Raw genomic sequence first — 22,492 nt, forward strand, 5'->3', positions numbered from 1 at the left:
TGATCCTGGCCATTCTACCTGGAGTGAGGCGGAATCTTAGAGTTGTTTTGATTTGCATTTCTTTTATGGCCAGAGATGTTGAGCATTCCTTCATGTGTCTATAGGCCATTTTTCTTTCTTCTTCAGAGAAGACTTTCTTTAAGTCTTTGGCCCATCTTTTAATGGGATGGTTGTTTCTTTGGAGATTAGTTTTGGATTGATTCAATTTTTTGAGCTGTTGATATATTTTAGATATGAGGCCTTTGTCCATTGTATGGTTGGGGAAGATCTTCTCCCATTCTGTAGGCTTCCTAATTAATTTCCTAGCTATGTCCTTTGCCATACAAAAGCTCTGCAGTTTAATGCAGTCCCACTTATCCAGCCTTTCTCTGATTTGTTGTGATTCTTGGTCCATACTAAGAAATTTTCTACCTGTGCCAAGGAGGTCTAGTGTATCTCCTATTCCTTCCTGTAAAGTTTTCAGTGTGTCAGGTTTTACCTCGAGGTCTTTGATCCATTTGGAGTTAATTCTAGTGCAGGGTGACAAAGAAGGACCCAACTTTAGTTTTCTTCAGGTGCTTAACCAGTTCTGCCAGCACAACTTGTTGAAGAGGCTGTCTTTCTTCCATTCTATTTTTTTGGCTCCCTTGTCAAAGATTAGATGGCCATAGGTCTGTGGTTTAATATCTGGGTCCTCAGTTCTATTCCATTTGTCTTCAGGTCTGTTCTTGTGCCAGTACCAAGCTGTTTTGATGATTATAGCTCTGTAATAGAGTCTAAAATTTGGTATTGAAATTCCTCCTGTGCTGTTCTTTCTGCTAAGAAGTGTTTTTGCTATACAGGGTCTTTTATTGTTCCATATGAAATTTTGATTTGCCTCTTCTATTTCTTTAAAGAATGACATTAATATTCCAGGAAAATGGGAGGTTTTTCCTTTCTTCAGTTCTGCTTTAATTTCCTTTTTCAGGATTTTAAAGTTTTCATCAAAAAGTTCCTTAACCTTCTTAGTTAATTCCTAGGTACTTTATTTTCTTTGAGGCTATTGCAAAAGGAATTGTTTTCCTGATTGTTGCCTCATTCCTCTTTGAGTCCCATTTTAAAATACTCAATTTTTTAAGACAAGAAACTGAGTCTTAAGGATGTTGTATATCTACTTTCAGATTCTACATTTAGCAACTTATGGAGATGATATTAGCCTTTGAACCCAAAAGCCATTTCACCAAGCCCCTTTCTACACTGACAACACCTATAATTGTAAATTATTTCCTCTCTATTGGTAACCCATATAGATCTTCATACAAACGAATTACCTAAAAGTGAATTACTGACACTGCTCTACAATTGAAGTTATAGGTGAAAGCATTCAGTAAAATGACAAATGTATTAAAGGCTTCGGTCTTGTTGAGTCTGCCTTCTCACCTCACATAAGTAATAGTCAGCAGTGTGTGCCAGGAACTCCAGGCACATTACCTGTTTCCACAGCACCCTCTGTCCTCTCCATACAACTTCCTATCCTCTGAAAAGAAACCAAATATGCTCCTGCCCACATCTCTTGTTCTGAAAGCAGAGGCAGTGACAGGCACTTACCTAGAACAAAGGTCTTCGTGGAAACACTGGTAAATGAGGGCTTGTGTTGGCTTTTGTGTTGGCCAGGAATCTCAGTTCTCTGCAGGTTTAATGCAGATGTTACCAAGCTCTTTTACAAACACTGGTCTAGTGCTATAGTCTTGCATTGTATCCCAATTGTTCTCTGATACAGTTAGATACAGACCAAAATTCCTACAGAAGCATATAATGTTAAATTTTGAAATGACGGAAATCACCTTAGTTCTTTTGATGTTTTGTATGAAGTGAATTGCGGCTGAGGATGCAATTCAGGGGTAGGATGCATGTACCAGGCTCTGGCCTTGATATTCACTTTCTCATTCTCACAGATACATATGTAGGTTAATGAACTAAAAGATTGTTAATGGAAATATGTTAGCACAGATAATTCTAAGGATTCCTTCTGCTTTTCTGGGGTGTGTGAGATTACTGCAGAGGACATGGACCAAAGGGAGAAATCCAAAAGGGAGAAGATGGTTAGAGAGAAGATATTTTATCTGATCAATAGCTAATTCTATTAGAAGCTAAAATGTTTTCCTTTAATACCCTAGTGGAGTATAAAAAGATCATGTCAGATTTTTACTTTGATACTTACTTTCATCTATATATAGCCTACTTTGTGGTTTCCTCCATTGCTTTGTTCATTAGTTTTAATAAACTGTGGTTTTCTTGATGTAAGATTTGTACTCAGATTTCTCAAGGATGTGCATTCTGTGTTTGGTGTCCCATCTTAAACAACTTCCAGATGACTTAAAATTGTATCCCTCATGTCAAATACTGTATTTGCTGGCTACGTATGATGGCACATACCTATCTCCGCTTCTCAGGAGTCTAGAACCTGTGATCCCATCTACCCATGAGAGTAAGACAGAAGGCAGAAATTTAAGGCTTATCCTGGTCAAGACCATATCTGAACATACAAAAGCCAAGAAAAACTAGGTGTGTGGCTAAAATGGCTCTTTCACTGCCTTACCAAGTACACAGTTCAAAGCTTAGTACCACAAAAAAATAAGATATTCAATTTGCTACTTTGTGTGTGACAGTACTTGGGCTTTAACTTAGGGCTTGCTCTTGCTTGGCTTTTTCTGGAAGTTAGCACTATTACTTGAGCGACACCATCAATGCCAACTTAGAATTTAGCCAAATTAGAAATAAAAAGTCACATGGCATTTTCTGCATGAGATGGCTTTTGAATCATCATCTTCTTAGCTTATTTAATAGCTAGAATTGCATTTATGACTAAAATCAATAAATCATATCAAGATAGCATACATTGGTCAAGATATATTCTTTAACTGCTTTGTTAAATGGCAACTCCTCTGTACAATTACTTAGTAATTAAAGGTAGCTTATTGTTTTTAAAAACTAAGCACTGAAATAGATGAAAAATGTCAGGAAAATGGAGGAAAAAGGCAGGAAATAGGCTGGACTCCATCTTCCACAGGAGGTGACTGTTCATTGAGATAAAGCAGCAAGAGGCCTGGCCTTCCCTAGGCTTGGAGACTGCAAAGAAATGGGACAGGACTTGTGTTTTTATGACGTCTGAGCTAGGAGGCAGAAGTTAATGAAAAAACCATTAGGTCAAGGGAGGTGGGGCTTTTCAGTTGGGCACACAATGAAATATTCACAGCCAGGTTTACATAGATTGACCTGTCTAAATCAGGACAGTCTGAGCATACCTTTGGTGGCTTGCCTGACATATCTCTATATATACCTGGGAAAACAGGGTGGGGGTGTCAATCCTTCCAATTGACCCTGTGTCTACCATGTGCTCTCTGCTTTATTTTCCATTCTCCCTTAACATGCTGCATAATTGCAAATTATGTCACCAATATACTCCTCTTCCCAAGAAGCAATATGAAGATTTTCATTTCCACAAAAATGCTCATCTTGCATGCTCACTCCAACTGTTTCACAATTCTAAAAATTCATCCAATTCTCCTCTTCTTGCCTTCCACACTCAGGTTCATTCCTATATCTGAGCTGAAACCCCTACCTTACCCAAATGCTGATCAAGCAAATGCAGTCTTTCTTTTCTAGGTCCTTTCTCAAATGCTTAGGACATTGAAACCACTCTAATCTTATCATGAGAACTTATCTTTGCCATATAATTGACATCTAGGGAGTCAAATTCAGGAGCCACAGAAACTCTGGCCCTCAGGAGACATTTTGTCCCTTGACATTATAGGCAGCACCCTGGAGAGTATCATTACTGTAGTTGCTGCCTCAAAGTTAAACCCTGATATCAACCCAATAAAATGGAGTCAGAGAAAAATAGAACTGCCTTCAGTAAACCATGATTTGTCTATTCAGAGAAACAACAATGCCAAGCCAGAAACATAATTGTCATCATAGATTCATACTGCCCCATCACCTGCCTTCTGGAATTAATAGGTTGGTTCTACTTATTCAATATCTCTCAAATACAGAGACACAATTCTTGCCCTACTGGTAAGTTCATTACTCATGTCTTAATTTTAAAAAGGAGTTAAGACAGAAACTGGTGGCTCGCTTAGTTTAAAGTCAGCCTGGGCACAAACGCCAGTGAGATTCTACCTCCAATTTAGCAGCAGAAACCTGGAAGTGGAGTGTGGCTCAAGTGGTAAAACCCCTCCTCGGGCAAAACAAAAAATTCAAGCCAGAGCACACAAGACCTTGAGTTAAAGCCCCACTACAAGTAACAGAAAGAAAGAAATAACAATAAAAAAAGACATAGTAATTGAGTTCCTACTGTGTGCGAGGCATTTTCTTCACTCTAGGGATGTTTAACTTACAAAAAATTTTCCTGTCACCTTGGAATTTATAATGGATAGAGGAAATAGTGTTCATCGGCCCAAGAATAGGGAGTGGCTAAACAGATCATCTTTAACTGGAAATACTCAACTTCACTGAGAAAGCAAATTTGAAAGAGGGTTGGACCAAGCCAGAGGTAAATGAGAAGAATATCAGATTCTAGGCAAAAGAAACAAAAGAAATAGGTAAGGAATAGCCTGGAAACTGGTGCTGCTGCTGAGGAATGTTCAGAAGAGAGGTTGATTGGGACCGGAAGTTTGGCCTAGTGGTAGAGTGCTTGCCTGGTATGCATGAAGACTAGGATTCGATTGCTCCATACCACATACATAGAAAAAAGCTGGAAGTGGTGCTATACCTCAAGTGGTAGCACTCTACCCTTGAGAGTCCAAGGACAATGCTCAGGACTGGCAAAAAGAAAAAAAAAAAAGAAGAGAGATTGGGTGGCTAGTCCACAGAGAATGCTAGTTGTTCCAATGAATGAGCAAGGAAAGTCACACTAAGATTTTTAGGTAAGGAATATGATCTGACTGTACAATTCTCTAGGGAGTAAAATTCTGCTGTGATAGACTAGGCACTTCAAAGCAGTCTTCTTGTTGAGAACCAAAAGGCAGAATTTAAGAGAGTCTTTTCCAGACATTAGAAAGACCAGGGCAATAGGAAATTATGGGGCTTTATTTGGAAGAAGAAAATTCAGCAATTAACATGACATCTCCCTTGGAGCTGTTGTCTAATGAAGGAAAAATCTGAGCACTGGGCACAGCACAGGAGAATGGGAACAAAAACAGGGATCCAGCACTAATGGAGGATGGTTGCTAAATGTACAGCCCATGGGTGAGAAGAGAGAAGTTTTAATTTTAATAAATCTTATTTTAAAAATTTACACTACAAGTATAGAAGGGTAACAAAAGCAATAGAACAAGAATGTGAAGCTACCAAGTTGATTCAAGGGAAAAAATGAACTTACTGAAACAAAACATCTGTTTTTGAAGTCGAGAGATTTTAAAAAATAGAATCAACAAAAAGTATATAACAGGGGGCCGGGAGTTTGGCCTAGTGGTTAAAGTGCGTGCCTAGCATGCATGGAGACCCGGGTTCGATTCCTCGGTACCACATACATAGAAAAAAGCCGGAAGTGGTGCTGAGGCTCAAGTGGTAGAGCTCTGGCCTTGAGAAAGTCCAAGGACAGTGCTCAGGCCCTGAGCTCAAGCCCAGGACTGGCAAAATAAATAAATAAATAAATAAATAAATAAAAGTATATAACAGGATGGTAGGTTTGACCTCAATAGTGCTAGCAGTTAATGTAATAATTATATGTAATATTGATTAAATGTAGATTCTCTATTAAAAAAACTTGTGAGAGTCAACTTATTAAAATAGAAATATTCTGTGGTGATTACAAGGGATACTTTTGACTCAAGGTCTTTCTCTCTCTCACATTCAGCTTGCATATTTCACTGCTTCTCTCCCACTTGAGCCACAGATTTTGGCTACTTAATTGGAAATAGAATATCATGGATTTTTCTGTTCAGTGTGGCTTTGAATCAAGATCCTTCAGTTTTCTTGTGAGGTTTTGAATTGAATAGATGTTGTGTTCATACATATATTTTAGTACATAAATTCCTAGAGAATCTACCAAAAACATGCTGAACATGTCTCCTCATTTTCTTGTAGCTATAGGTGTTCAAATTTTTATGCTCAGGCATACAAATCTACATAAGCTAATTATAAGTAACACTGTAAGAATTTCTACTCTTGCAGAGTAGTAAAGCATCTCATAAAATGAAGCTGGGAAGATAAAACTTATTGCTGACCAGTATCACAGTAAATAACATTATGAGCATTCTTGGAAAACAGCATTTCAAGAATGCAAGCTGCTTTACATTTTAAGTCACTGTGGTCTTGGCTTGCTGGTCAATGGCTCAAATTTTCCACTCTGGTCACAAAATGCTACTTCATCTAACCAACAATAAGGATTGTAAACTAGCTTCCATCTAGCCAGTTTCTCTCAGATTCAGAGAAGCAGAAGCTTCTTCCTTTCTTAAGCATGAAAACAGATCAATCTAAAAGCAGAAAAACACAGAGAGCTACGTAGATATCTTAGGAACTCATACCCAAGAGTCCTTGATTTGGATATAAACTTGAAAAGAAACCACCTTTCACTCACTCAAACACATGACTTTCAAAGCTGGTCTATTCATTTGTATACCTAATTCATGTCTACTTAGATATTTTGAAGTATATTGTAATACATTGTTATCTGTTAAAATGACTTTCTTTTCCTCAAAGCCTGACATTATACTCTACAATTGTTTTGTATCTTGATATAGGTTTGATCATAAAATCGTTTATATATGAAATATTTTCAATTTAACCACTCCAGATGAGAATTGCATAATTGTCAGTCGGTACCACTGGCTTAAACCTGTAATTCTAGCTATTCAGGAGGCTGAGATTCAGAGGATGACTCTTCCAGGATAGGAAGAAAAGTCCAAAGTCCCATGTCTGAAATATTCAACAAAATACTGAGCTGGAGGTGTGGCTCAAGTGGTAGAGCATCTGAGTTTAAGCCCCAGTACTGGCAAATAAATTTTACATTTGGCAAATCTTACCTTGTATCATTCATCTCCAAAATCTAACATTCATTTGGTATAAAATGTAGCTTTATGTTAGAGAAAGGTGAAACAAATTCTAATCGCAGAAGTCTATCTCACCAGAATCTACAATAAGAAGAAAAACAGGTGTGTTGCTAAGAAAAGTAATTTTTTTCTACTGCCATATTCATATGCTTTTCAGGCATCTCTTTTATATATCCAAAGCAGCTGTCACTGCAGTATTCTGCAAGCCAGTGTAGCTCGTCAATCTTTCCCTGTTCTTTAAGATCTATACCACTGCTGACAATTTTCTCCTTAGTGCAAAAGAAGCATTAAAACTGATATGTAGCACTTGTTAATTGGAACATAAAATATTTAATTTTATATATGGATTATTTCAGTGTATATCACTATTTCTTCCTCAAAGAATAGATGTTCAGTAAAAATCATAAAGTTGCTAAATGAATGGGAGGACACAGGCTTTAACCATAAAACTTGTGCACATATGGCAAGAATGGGAGAGAAATTTATTATTGTTTGCCCAATGAACCTTTAGTGAAGACTGGAGGAGGAGGCACGAAGCAGTAGTGATCAGGAGGAGGCCTGATCCTCCTAAGCAGCCATCCTATGAACTGAGAATCCTCTGTGCTCACATAGCCTAGAGAAGATTTCCCCTTAATTTGTTTTCTAATTTTACTTTCAACATATTTTCAACAGATTGCTCAGAATAAATTGACTGCTCTCAGTTTACTGCACACAGTTGATTGTTCTTATTGTAAAAAAATAAAATAAATTGTAGAAATAAAATTTTAAATTATATCTAGATGGTTTTGGATATGCCTTGCAGTTTTTTTTTATCAACACGCCTGTTCCCCTAGGAAACACCAAATGTATTGAAAGGATTCTTTCTCCCCAGAATTGTTATCAGTTTATGTTTTAAATCCAAAAGGGAAATGCTTACCAAAATATTTTATACAAAAATAACTACCCCACCCTCTGAAAAAAAAAGTCTTGATGTAAACTAAATTGATTTACCTTGGTTCTGAATTAAACATAGTAGCTAAGTTGTGGGGCCTGTTAGAACAATACAGAGACCTGTCATATCATTATGTCAAATACAGCAAAGATCAACAGGTCAGTAATGAGACTGTTTGCCTTGTGTTTCCCAAAGAGATGAAATCTCTTAACTGAATCCTCCACATAATCATCTCCAAATCCCAATCCATATCTGTTGTGATCCCCGTTTCAAGTTAAAATGAAATTCATTTTCTAGTGTTCTCTCTGAGTTTGCTTCTGGCTCAAGAGATTTTTGAATAGCACTTGCTGTTTGCTTGCCAGCCTCTCAAGTGGTTTCTATCCCCAGGGGTTTCCACAAGGCTGAAGCATATTGGAAGCTGCAGTGGGGGCAGATTGTTAAATGAATTCGTGCAGAGAAACACAACACCCTCACATGAAAAGCCAAAGCAAATATTGTAGATTCAAGTAGTACATTTGTATGAGAACACAGGATGACTACAACATACACTATTTTCCAGTATTTCTCGTGTATTTTACTGGAGGAAGTGCCCTGGGATGCAAGAATGTAATGTGAACATAGCCATGTAAGAAAAAAACCTTTTTTATTATTTTTTGGAGGGGGGATTTGAGAGGGACAGATTCTGATTCTAAATAACATTCAATCTAAAGATAGTGTTTATGTCCGAGTCAGGGTGAAGTTATTAGAGGGAAGATGGAGGGCAAATGAAGAGAAAAAAGGAGGGTCAAACTGCTTCACATACATGTGTGAAAATAGAACAATAAAGCTTGTTGAGATTGGTTTAAAAAATGGAGTATGAAGGAGGGTGATAAAGGAGGGGTGAGCCTGATCAAGGACCCAACCCCTTGCACAACTACTTGATGCTAATAAAAATAAAAGTAAATCATTTTCTCAATATCTCACTGGAAATTAGCATACAAAAGTGGGGATAGATAGTGACCCTGCTCACAAAAAGCCTTTGAGAATTCACTGTATTTAAACAATGACCAAATCAGGCAAAAATGAAAGGAAATAGGCTGCATCATAGTGTAGAGTTTTAACAAAAACCAGCCACATCTAGTAGGAATCAGCTGTCCATAGGACTAATCAAAAACTACATTCTTGCCAGGCGAGATGGCTCAGGCCTATAATCCTAACTACTCGGGAGGCTGAGATCTGAAGATCACAGTTCAAAGCCAGTCCTGGCACTAAAGCCCATGAGACTCTATCTCCAATTAACCAGCAGGAATCTGGAAGTGACCCTGTGGCTCAGAAGGTAGGGCAGTAGCCTTGAGCTGAAAAGCTCAGGGATAGCAGCTACGTCCAGAATTCAAGGCCCATGACCAATTAAACATACACACATACACACACACACACACACACACACACACACACACACACACACACACACCTACATTCTCGGGCCTGGAGGTTGACCTGGTGATAGAGTTCCTAGCATGCACAAAGACCCAGATTCAATTCTTCACTACCATATACATAGAAAAAGCCGGAAGTGGTGCTGTGGCTCAACTGGTAGGGCTCTAGCCCTGAGAAAGCCCAAGGACAGTACTCAGGCCAGGAGTTCAAGCCCTAGGACTGGAAAAAAAACCTCCTAAACTCTCAAATCTAATGCAATTTGAGAGTTCAACAGTACTAATGCCTCTCTTTTATACTTTTTTATTGTACTTAATAGAAGGGTTACATTATATTCACCAGATAGAAGGTGTATTACTTCACATTCTTTTATAATTTTCATTTTGGTTTTCCATGGACAAGTCTCAATGCCTCCCAAGCTGGCTTTAAATTTTGGGGCTCCCGCAAGACTCATCTTCAGCTTCCTGAGTACCTGGGGCCACAGGCATGTGTCACCACTCCCAGTTTTTTGCTTTCTTTAAACCCAATTCTCTCTTGTCTTCTAAAATTGAAAATTCCCTGTAGACTCACATCCAGCGCCAAGTACATTCAGACATCACTAAAAATCAAGAGTTGGCATTCAAAGTCTTCTATGTGCTGCACCCCCTGACTCTTTTCCTCAGGCACTCGGCCCCATCTTTGCAACAATCATGCTGGCCCAGATTTAAGGATGACTTCAACCAAGCAGAGTAAGTTTACTTGTATGTGGCAAAGGTTATCTTTGTCATCTACTATGCCTGCCACAGTCACAAAAGAGAAGAAAGTCAGTGCTATCTCAAACCCCAAGAGTTACTTTTTTAAAAAAAAAAATAATTAAGCCCAAGGAATGACCTGCCAATGTATGTATGAATGTAGTGAAGAAACAGACTACTTTTACACATAGTTTTCAGACTTTTAAAGTGACTTGAGCAGAACACCAGTGTAAATTCACAAGCAGGATTCCTCAGCTGCCATCATTTCTGCTGAGGAAATACCTACAAGAGCACGTTAGCCTCCACATGAATGGTTTGTTCAGTTCACTAACATTAGCACTTACTTTATCAAGCATTCATGCATTAATATATTTGAAGCATTAATCTGGTATCTATTTCTAATTTTCCCTTCCTATCCTATTCTCTAGTTAAAGCTTTCTGACCAATTATTTTTCAAGTCCTCAAAGGAAGGGTGTGAGGAAGCAGAGGTCTGGGAAGGGAAGAATTGTAATATCTTGATGCTTTTGCCATGAATTCCTTCCATAAAGGAATACAGAAGCAAAAACAAAACATTTGACAGGGCTAGATACTATTATAGGCTTTGCACACACAGGTTGAAAACAGAAAGGGAAAGAGACACAGAGTAGAAATTAATGTCAGTATATACACACACACACACACACACACACACACACACACACACACACACACACACACGCTCCAAATAAAAAGATTCTGAAGCCTATTCCCAAGGAGACAGCCACAGCAGATGTCAATAGGGGAAATCCAACAACAAAGAGGACTTCATGTCATGCTAGAAATATTTTTTGAAGGGTATATGACTAGATTTTCTGTTGGGGGTCACACGTTCTCTATGTCACTGATAAGACAACAGAATTGTGTAGTGATTCTTACATCCAAGCAAGTCTCAGAAGAAGCAAAGATGTCCCCAAGTCTTAAAGGAAACATGCAAGAGAGGGCTCAAAAGGATCCTTAGAAATTAAAACTCAAGGTTCTATAGGCCTACATGGCTAGAACATATCTGCTTTCACTCCCCTATCTCCCAGGATTCTACAGAATGTGGTCTGCTTTACTCCCAGAATTGACATGTCTGTTCTTGGTGGAGGGCTCAACTATATAAATTCACTCCAGGAAAGGGAATAAAATGAAGCTGAATTAGAAAACCAAAAGTGGAGAAATTTACAAATGCGAGTTTTCATTTGCATACTTCATTTGCTTACTTTTACCAAGAATTCATGTAACAATATAGTTGAAACATTAATATGATATCTATTTCTTATTCTCCCTGGTATTATCTATTCACTTAAATATATTTAACATGCTAATAGCCTTTTGTTAATGTTCCCATGTATTGCATATTATTGAGATGGCTCAACTATTTATTGACATATTTCTTTGCCTAGGACATTGAAGTTGTGTTCAACAAGATTGTATAAATGGCAAATTTTATAGAATGAAATATGTTTCTAAGCCTTTAGATTTAGGCAGAGAATATATGAACAACATGGAAATGAACAAAGATATATGAAGTTTGTCGCCTGTTACTATATATTACTTGCTGAGTATAAGAAATATGGCCAACTTAAATTGTTCCAACAATGAACATTTTTTTTTTGCCAGTCATAGGCTTGAGCTCAGGGCCTGAGCACTGTCCTTGGACTTTCTCAAGGTTAGAGCTCTACCACTTGAGCCTCAGCACCACTTCAGGCTTTTTTTTTTCTATGTATGTGGTACCGAGGAATCGAACATGAACATTTTAAATCAGTCTATAAGCAGTAGTACTCTCACTGCTTGGGAAACTAAGACAGAGCTCATGGAGTCTAAGCAATTGATGCAATTTTTACATCCATATCTACTTTGAATTTTTTTAATGTTCAAAGCTTGAACCACTTATTAAGCTAACAAAAAATACTCTACTAAAAAGTTCCACTTCACAACTGATCATTAGAATGACAGTCTACCTTCATTCACACGGCTGCTCTCCATCTCAGTGTTCTTAGAGACTTCAAGACACTGTGTGTTAAGAGTGAACAAAAAGCTCAGGCCAGCTGGCACAGATTATAAGACTCACAAAGACTGCCTTCTCCTTTTAGCTTCAGAATCCTTTCTTCCACAAGGGGAAATGATCTGACACATTTCTCAAGGATTCTTTTATTCTGTCACTTCTCAAGGGGAGAGTAAAAGAAAATCTCTTTCTTCTTTCTTTGCTAATATATTTTGTGATTTTTCCCCCAAGAACCCAGCTAACTCAAAATCTGCTCAAAGTAGCTTTCGTGTACATGCATAGAAAATTATATGCATTTTCCTGCTAAATGGGGACAAAGATCATCTGACTATGAAAGCCTGTTATTTATATATAGGCATATCCACACACACACACACACCTTTGATATAAACCTCAGATTTTAACTGTACAAGAAAAACCATTCAATGGCTATTTTATATCAAATAACATGAAAATCCAATTGTAAAATTAGATCTTCATATTTAGCAAATGATTGTTACCAGGCCATAGAAATATTGGAGGCTCACAGTTAGGGATAGTTAACACCACAGAAAAATGAGGTTTAACATAATCTAGGCCATACTGAAATATATGCATGCTGGTGAGATAGTTGCAGAGATATTATTAAAAACTTGCTAATCTAAGACCTTCTTCCTTATACAAAGCAAAAATCAAGGAAGATAAATGGATAGAAATGCAAAAGAAATGAAAACTAAAGGTTCCCCAGAAAGACATTTTTTAACTCAGGTATTGTACATAGGGGATACCATTTCATAAGTCAGGTAATGAGTATATTTTAGCCTTATTTCTTTTAACTAGAAAACATTTTAAACAAGGAATAAGATGATAATTATCTTTAGTTATATAAAAAAGGTATCATTTAACAAAGCAGTTTAGGAATAGACAGGCTCAATATATTTAAATGCTGTACTTTTCAATTGCACAACTAATGAAAAACTAAAAATTATATCAATCATTACAGTGAGTCAAGATGTAGTATGCAAGTCATGCAAAAGTTCTCTCTTCAATAAAATAAATTGTACTGACCTTCCTTCAAAATCTATCTAAAATTTATTTTTAAAATAACTACCTGAATTCTGTCACTTTTCCTAGTCAGCTAATTATCTATAGGCCCTAACATTTATGGTTTTACAGTTTGTATTTATTACAAGAAAAGTAAAACCCCTCCATTACTTCCAAAATTAACAGCAAAACTATTCTGTAAGACAACAAAATATAAAATTTTCTCATCAATCAACCACAAAAATAAAAATCCAACCCCAAAACAAAATGATCTGATTATGTCATTGGAAAATATGCATATAAAATAGGGATTTAATATACTTCTCTATTCACCCTTAGCAAATTAACTGAAGTAATTAGTAATTCAAAAGAGAATCATTAATTATCCACCTATTTATATTAATTTCTTTTTTAGGTTGAATGTTCATATATATTTTTTCAAACATGTATATGCACACGCATTCAAATACATTTGTATATATATGAAAACAATAAGAATTAAATCAGTGCTTCCAAACAAAGAATATACTTCAACTTCTAATTTTTAGAGTGATTTCCTTAATTTTAATTAATGTGTAAGAATTTTAAAAATAGTGAATTAAATACTAAATAATTGTCAAACTTTATTTTTCTAAAATTTTTGAAGTACTTTTGTCCTAACAGTTTGAGTGAATGTGGGTTTTATAAGCAGTACTTTCAATGAGTATTATTGTATTTCGATGATTGCATGTGTAAGGAAATCTGTGCAAGAATCCAGTTTACTGGTAACTCTAAATGTTAACTTTTCTCAGCTTGACATGTAAACATAAAAAGTCTTCTGTCTATGAGCATTTTGATAACAAAAAAAACTTAAAACAATTACATTTTACTTCTGGCAATTCTGAATGAGATCAGTAGTTCATTGAGGCCTGAAAACCCCCAGACCCTCCAGAGTTAGCATTATACCTAGATGACAAATACAAACATTTGAGAAGAGGCAGTCATTTGAGCTACAACAGCAAGTTATTGATATTGATCTACATCTTAAATCATAGCAATTGCAAACTGATCATAATTCTTCATTGTTACTTTCAGGTGTTTGTTCTAAGAAAACTTTTTGCAGTGCAAATTTTAAATTGTCATCATCTCTATTATATTACAGCATATATCGCATGACAAGACCTCCAGGAAAAGGAAACAAAAGCCATGTAATGAGTGATTGTTGTCCTTAATGTACTGTGTTATCTCTCATCTCTTTTGCTATCCTTTGATTATCTCATATTGTTACAATATCTCACCTTGTTATCTGATATATTTTGTATGTGCTTAATTGGTTATTTAAAATTGGATAGGAAAGGGGGGAAATCAAGATGAGTGGGGAGAGGGTGGGAGGGAAATGGGGATCATGTCATGAGAAAGGGTATCAATGTTTTTGAAGTTATGTACATTCTATCTGGTGAATATAATGTAACCCTTTTATTAATCACAATTTTAAAAATTTTAAAAACTAAAAGTTAACCAGTGAGTGGACACTGGTGGCTTATGCTTGTAATCCTAGCTACTTAAGAGGGTTAGGTTGTTGGAATCTTGGTTCAAGCAAATCTAGGCAGAAAAATGTCTGCATGAACCTTTCATCATGAAAAGTTGAATGTGGTGCTATATATCTGTTATTCTAGCTACAGTACAACCCAATATAAGTGGCATCATGCCCAGGCTTCCAGCCAGCCAAGAAACAATGCTATTTGAAAATAACTTACTAAAAACAAGGCTAAATGTGTAGCTCAGTGTAAATGCATTCACTTAGGGAGCTCAAGGCCCTGCTTTCAAACTTCATTACCACCAAAATAATTGTTTAGAAAGGTATCTGTGCCTAACCACAGTGTGACAAGCCTGTTATCTTACCTATAAAGGAGGAGGAGATAAAAAGGAACAGGAATTACAGCAAAAGGATTTCAAGACTACATCTCACCCAGTGACTAAGTGTTGTGGTACATGCCTGTCATTCCAACTATGGGGAAAACACAATGATTGGGTGTAATAGGAGAGGCCTGCTGTGTTTTATTAAAAAATAGGTTCTGTAAATTTAGTTGCCACATGTCAAAAAACTAGGACAAGAGCAAACCAAGTTTAAATTAATAGAACAAATAGAGGAGAATGAAATATTTTAGAACAATTGAGGAAAATATATACATAGTAAAGTTAGAGTTATAAAGGAAAAACTGTTAGCACAGGAACACAAAGGAGCATTAGTAACTATCAGATCAGTCATATATCAACAAGTTGGAAAGTCTCAAAAGAAATTTCTAGATACAAATGAATTATCAAAATAGAACTATGAAGATAGAGAAAACCTGCATAGACCAATGATAACAAAGATAGAGTCAATAATTAAAATCTTCCACTGGCTGATGAGTGGATCAACAAGATGTGGTATTTATACACAATGGAATTCTATGCTGCTGTCAGAAAGAATGACATCACCCCATTTGTAAGGAAATGGAAAGACTTAGAAAAAATCATATTAAGTGAAGTAAGCCAGACTCAAAGGAACATAGGCTCAATGTTTTCCCTCATTTGTCATAATCAGTAGAAACTGTGGGTTCTCCTAGCAGAGATTTACAATAGAACAAAATCTAGATACACAAGGCCATATAGTATGACACTAAATAAAAGACATCCAGGATATAGAAACAAAAGCCATGTAATGAGTGATTGTTGTCCTTAATGTACTATGTTTTCTCTCATCTCTTTTTCTGTCACTTGGTTATCTCATATTGGTACAGTATTTTATCTTGTTATCTGATATATTGTATATATGCTTATTTGATTATTTGAAATAAGATAGGGAAGGAGGGAAAACAAGATGAGGGGTGGGGGGAAGGAAATGGGGACCAAGACATGAGAAAGGGTATCAATGTTTGTGAAGTAATGCACCTTCTATCTGGTAAATATAATGTAACCCTTCTATTAATTACAATAAAAATATATGAAAAAAAGAAAAAAATCTTCCACTGGCAAAAAGAAAAGGCTTCACTGATTAGCTTTTCCAAACTTTTAAAGAACTAAGACCACGTATTCTCAAACTACCCAGAGACACTAAAATGGAGGAACTCAAAATCATTCTTTGAAACGAGCATTACCCTAACACTTAACCAGAAAGAATACAAGAAAACTTCAAAATTAATACCCCTGATGAACACAGATGTAAAAAAAATCTTAACAAAACATTAGCAAAAAAATCTAATAATACCTCAAAATGATTTATCATAATCAACTGAGATGCAAGGATGATGGTTCAACTTATCCAAATCAGTGTTATGCACCATAATCAACATTCAGCAAAACATGATACAAAGTATAGGAGGGAAACCCAGGAGTGACCTTCAAGGGAAAAAAGTGGACCTGCTTGAGTTTCCAAAAGGAAACCAAAGGGATTTCCCATTGCATCTGAGCAACTCTGTCATGCATCTGTATTTACTACATTAAATGTCCAAAATAAACTAGTGTTAAGATCATATTAAAGATTCAAACCAATATCCACTTAAGCTTAAATTATAAGTTCTTTCTCACCATTTCGCTTCCAAATTCTTTTTATATCCATTTTTTTTCATTCTTTGTTCAACCATTTTTTGAGTATGTTCTTAGTGCCAACCATTAAGATTGTGTCTGGTAGTACAAAGATGATAGATGAGAATGGTTGTTAGTAGTTTATAGATGCTGATATAAGGAGTGAAATAATTCATTTCCTCAGATCTCTGAGAGGTAGGAAGATTAGTCTCAAGTCCAGTTTTGACATAATCAAATTCTACCAATTTTCCAGTATAAATTGATTCTTAGTCATCTTGAGAAAATAGAACAGGACTAGCAAGCTTTTCTGTATAACAACATTAACAGTTTGAAGAAATTGTTCTGTTCTTTGATATATTTCTCACAAATGAGGTCTAACTAAACAATAAATGGTTTAAACTGTTAAACATCCCCCAAATCTTTTTAACTCTATGTGATTTTCAAGTAATTTCACAAATGGTTTTCAATTTAGCATGACAATTATTTGTATAACACACTGATCATACTCAACCCTTCCATCATTCCTTCTCAAACATGCCACTTTCTCATCCATTCATGCCCTCAAGTTTTTGCTCAGTGTGAGAGATACACAGATTATGACTGAAAACAAAAGTCACATTGTTTTCTCTTATATGTGAAAGTTACATCTAAAATATAAATGCATGTGAAAACACATAGAGGTCCATATGTACATATAAATGATCAATTGACTTAATGGTATCTAGAGGAGCTGGAAGTCCCACAATGTGACTCCTTAGAAAAAATTAACAGCCATTTAAATAAAATAATTATCAGGAGACTGAAACCTTTGACTAGTGGTAATGGGTATGAAAAGGAGAGGGACAGAAAAATGAAGAAAATCCCTACATTTATAATCTTAATTATCAAATTGTATTAACTAGTGTAAACATTAATTCTAAAATACATTGCTTAAGATACAGCTATGAGTTGTATATTTCACTAGAAATGAGCTAAGATTTCACTGAGATCTGTAGTCACAACATTATAAGACAAGATTAAAAGTTATATTAAGCAACAAGTTTAAAATCAAAGTGAATGCTATTACTTCATTGTAGATAATTAAAAACATACTATTATATTGACTACATTATCCCATTATGTCTAAGATTATTTTCTTGTCTTTAGCCAGAATCCTTTTATTATATTATTCTGCAAAGATTCTCTTTAAGCTTGTTAAATATATTTTATTTTTATAGCTCTGCATCATGACTAGCAGTTGTTATATAGAACTGAATATCTTTATTACTAATCAGGAAAGTTTGCAGTTGTTTTTGTATAAACTCATTGTTATTCTCTGAGGTCTATAAAAGTGACATGGCAAATGCCTAGGGGGGGCAGCCCTATCCTTAAAACGGATGGATGGTTATGTTTTAGCTCCCTTGATGAGATAAACATGTTATTAAAAAACAAAAAAGCTCATCTATGGGACAAAATTTTCCCTTTCAACTCAATGGTCTCATGCTTGTCTAATGGAGCAAAGCTAATGTTAGAAGCTAGGAGCTACTTAATACATAAGACTGAATAAATTAACAGCTGGCATAGAAACAAATTACTCTAAGGTTCACTTATTCATCCTTCACTTTAATACCACTGGTTTAGAAAAGTGCATTCAAATTTTATATCTTTATATATGTCTGCTAGCTCTGAAAATATGAAGATGTAACCTAACTTAATCAAGTTACTTCTAAATGGCAGAAAAATATGAAAATGCGTTGATAACATTGATTATAAAACCCACACATTATGGGGCAGGGAATTTTGTCTAGCATGCATGAAGACCAGGGTCCAATTCCTTGGTACCACATACATAGAAAAAGCCAAAAGTAGTGCTGTGGCTCAAGTAGTAGAGCTCTTGAAAGCCCAAGGACAGTACTCAGGCCCTGAGTTCAAGCCCCAGGCTGGAAAAAAAAATATCCACACATTATATTCTAAGCAAATGTTTCAAATTACTTAGAGTATTAGGATGTTTACAAAAGAACTAAGAAAAAGGCAAGCATACCCTCAGAAGATGAGAATGTCTTTCATGAGAAAAATGGAAAGCATTCCAGACCAGGAAGACAGGTGCCAAAGCATGGTATTGTCAAGCAACCACCAAAGATAAGAAATACATATTTGGGCATACCTAAAGTTTATTTGGAGCAAGGGATATTTGTGAGGGGGAACAAAACCATAGAAACAAAACTAATGTTATAGTTCTAGAGGATAGAAGTTCTACATCAAGCCATCAGTGATACTGCTCTTGATCCAGCTCTGCTCCTGACTTGAAAACACTTTCTCATGTCTTCACATTGCAATGGTAAAAAACAAGCTCTCCTCTCCATTTTTTTCCCTTTTTCTACACTGCCTCCAAGACCACCAGTTCTAGCAGATTAAACCTGGATTTCATACTACCTCCAGATGGCCATGGTCAAATAGTCAAAAATTTTGCCTCATTTGCTAGGTGGAGAAAACTTTACAACTTTGGGGGGCCATGGAGAAGGGACAGTGGAAGAAAGATGAGAGAGAGGCTAACCCCTATATTCAAAAAGAAACATACTCATTGCCTTATGAATGTGTCTGTAACCTCTCTATATAACAACTTTACAATAAATTTTTTAAAAAGAAATACTGAGCAAGTTAAGATTATGATGACATTAATTTTTTAATTCAGTTCAGTATAAGAAACTAAAAAAGGTGAAAGATGGGTGGGTTTTTGTCAGTCCTGGGGCTTGAACTCAGTGCCTGAGCACTGTTCTTGGGCTTTCTCAAGTCTAGAGCTCTACCACTTGAATCACAGTACCACTTCAGGCTTTTTTCTATGTATGTGTTACCGAGGAATCGAACCTGGGTCATCATGCATGCTAGGCAATCACTCTACCACTAGATCAAACTGGACATAATATTATATTATATAGATTGATATGTATCTATGACATACAAACCTTCAGCTTAATTTTAATTATGCTCTAAAATCTATGTGCCAGTGATTATATATAGATATTCCTTCTTGAATATTTGTTTGTTAAACATAACATTTGAAATATGATCCTAAAGATGGAATCACTGGAAGCATTGTAAATACAATCAAAAGGAAAGAGAAGTGATATATCATTATATTTCTAGTTATAAGATTATTAGAAACTCTTATGAAAAGATGTCCAATTGGATTTCTGTGCCAATAGAGTCATAGTGTCTTATTTACTACCATGTCTTCATATTTGTAAAACAGACTCAAATAGAAATTAAGGAATGAATTACAAGAGAAAAAGAAATAGGGACTGGCCAAGTCCTAGAGTTATACAAGGATAATATAGAAAAAAAGAATCAAACTTTTCTTATTTAATAAAGGGATAGAATATACTTAATTACATTTGGAAAGAAGTCTCTGACACCAGTGTAGAGTCAGAGTGAGTGATACAAGATGGCTAAAAATACTTGTATCTGTATCTATCCCAAGACACCCATAGGAAAGTAAAGACTCCCAACATACTCATTGCAAAGCAACAATTTAAGGAGTACCTAACATTCTGTAACAATCTTCAGGACAATATAGTAGTAACTTGTACTTAGTAGGGTATTTATATATATGTATTATACACACAAACACACAGACACACACATACATGTAATCTGTTATTAAAATCACCTTAGATGGAACATTACTATTTTGCAAATAAATAGCAAAGAGAAATCAAGCAACTTACCCAAAAAACCATGGAATACATACTAGCCCAGCTCCATTTGAGTCCTAGCCTAAGCTTTACTGTGAAACTCTTGTAGCCTTCATGTTGGGGTTTAGTACAGTTGATTATTCTAGCCTGAAATCCTATTAGGCAGGAGCTGCACTTATAGCTCCAGTGAAAGGAATTCTTGTAGAGTAAAACTTATTCAGTGCGAAACACAATATCAACTGACTTGAATACAAGGTATAAATCTCATTCAGAGATATTATAAAAGAACATTCGTACCTACCTTATGTCCCTTTGACATATTTTTCTCATATACATAATGTAGAATATGTTTCTAGCCATAACATCCCTGTGTAGATGAACTTATCATATCAGCTAAAAATTCTATACCAGCCATTGATAACAAACAAAAAGTGACAGGATCTGAAGAAGTCACCTCCCTAGGGTTATGACAAATCATTTTGAGTATGTAGTATTAGTAAATTAAACAAACTAGAAAACAGCTTGATCAGAAAGCCATGAAAGATCCACCTATTAGATTGGACAATGTCTTTATATCACTTTACTTCTTCTAGAGATTTTTGGTGGCTTCCCATAAAACAGTTGAAATAAGATTTTTTTAATTTGTCTTGTTAAATGGCAACTCCTTTGTACAATGAAAGATAATTTTAATTACAGGAAAAAAATATGGAAATTACGGAGCTAGTTCTGTTCACCAGGAATTTTGTGGAGTTAATTGCATTGTAATAATTGCTTTTGATATACAATGTCATTGGGTAGGCCTCTAATGTCAGGAGGCTTTCTATGCACCACACTTTCCACTCTTGAAGGAAGATCCTTTGGAGCAATTTCTTTCTCCTGGTATCAGATTGGCTTAAGATCAACAAAATTGTAAACCCTTCGCCATGTTGAAGTCCACTTGCCTACAAAGCATTACCAATTCTCTTCACACTTAATTCATATGGCCCAGCTTCCTCGAGAACTGGAGTCCTTCCATTGTCCCCAAGTGAGTGTACTGGACATAAGCTTATCTTCAAATTAACAAGTCCCATGTTGTCATCTGAATAAACTGATCTTCCACAAAGTCTCATTAGTGTTAAAGCTGATATATTAACTATTTAGTTCTTGGGTGGCTACAAACTTGGAGGAATGTTATTTATTGGAGCAACGTTGGACTAAGTCTTGTGTTTGAATATACCACAGAGAAAGTCCATTGAAAACAATGTTAGTTTACATTTTAAAAAATATTCAGTGTTTGGGCTGGGAGTCAGGCCTAGTGGTAGAGTACTTGCCTAGCATGCACAAAAACCCGGGTTCAATTCCTCAGTACCACATACATAGAAAAAAGTCTTAAGTGTTGCTGAGGCTCAACTGGTAGAGCTATAGCCTTGAGAAAACCCAAGGACAAAGCTTAGGCCCTGAGCCCGAGCCCAGGACTGGCAAAGAAATAAAATAAAATAAATAAAATAAAATAAAATATTCAGTGTTCAAGAAGTAACGTACCCCTTACCTGATGAGTGGAACTGGAACCCCTCTATATACCACCCCTACAATAAAATACAATTAAAAATTAAAATAAAAAAAGAATTAAAAATTCAATGGCATCTAATCATATAAGCTTTTGTATTGATAGTCCTGAAACTAACAAACTCCTCTATAAAGATATGCTCAAAATTTAGATGTAAGGCGGCAAGATTTTTAAGCCACTTGTAAAAAATGTACACACCTTTCATCCAGTCTTTTTTGTCTCACACTCTCCCTTTAAGTCCAGAAAATTTTTCAGGTAGAATTCAGGACAAGGCTGTGTCCAGCATGTATCCAAACTGTACAACCTGTATGCATCACCAGATTTTCTAAATAATAATTATGAGCCCATTAGCTCCCTTGGGATAAAGTGGTGTTCTCTTTTCTTGGTAGATATTCATCTAAAATTTGTATGAATCTTTCTCCAAAGAATTTGATCTTTCTTCAAGGGTGAAAATGTGTACATCTGTGGGAGGGGTGGGAAGAATCCCGCCATGTATGTTGTCTATTTTCTTCCTAAAGTGTTAGAGCTATTTCTTGTCTTGTTCAAGTCCCTAAGGTGTTCTTTCATTTCTTGAGAGCTTGTTTTGAGTTTC

The 22,492-nt window shown here is 35.8% G+C and overlaps 1 long non-coding RNA gene across 1 annotated transcript in view; it reads right to left on the bottom strand.

The window, feature by feature from the left end:
- LOC150055413 (uncharacterized) overlaps positions 1 to 21,925 on the bottom strand; it is a 124,778-nt gene extending 102,853 nt beyond the window's left edge. The window contains exon 1 of the long non-coding RNA XR_016537427.1: positions 21,883 to 21,925. This is a non-coding gene — a long non-coding RNA (uncharacterized LOC150055413). The remainder of the gene's footprint in view (positions 1 to 21,882) is intronic.
- Between the last annotated feature and the right edge of the window lie 567 nt (positions 21,926 to 22,492).

The sequence above is a fragment of the Megascapheus bottae genome, chromosome 13, assembly GCF_031878675.1.
Source record: "Megascapheus bottae isolate mThoBot1 chromosome 13, mThoBot2.hap1, whole genome shotgun sequence".
Lineage (NCBI taxonomy): Eukaryota > Metazoa > Chordata > Mammalia > Rodentia > Geomyidae > Megascapheus > Megascapheus bottae.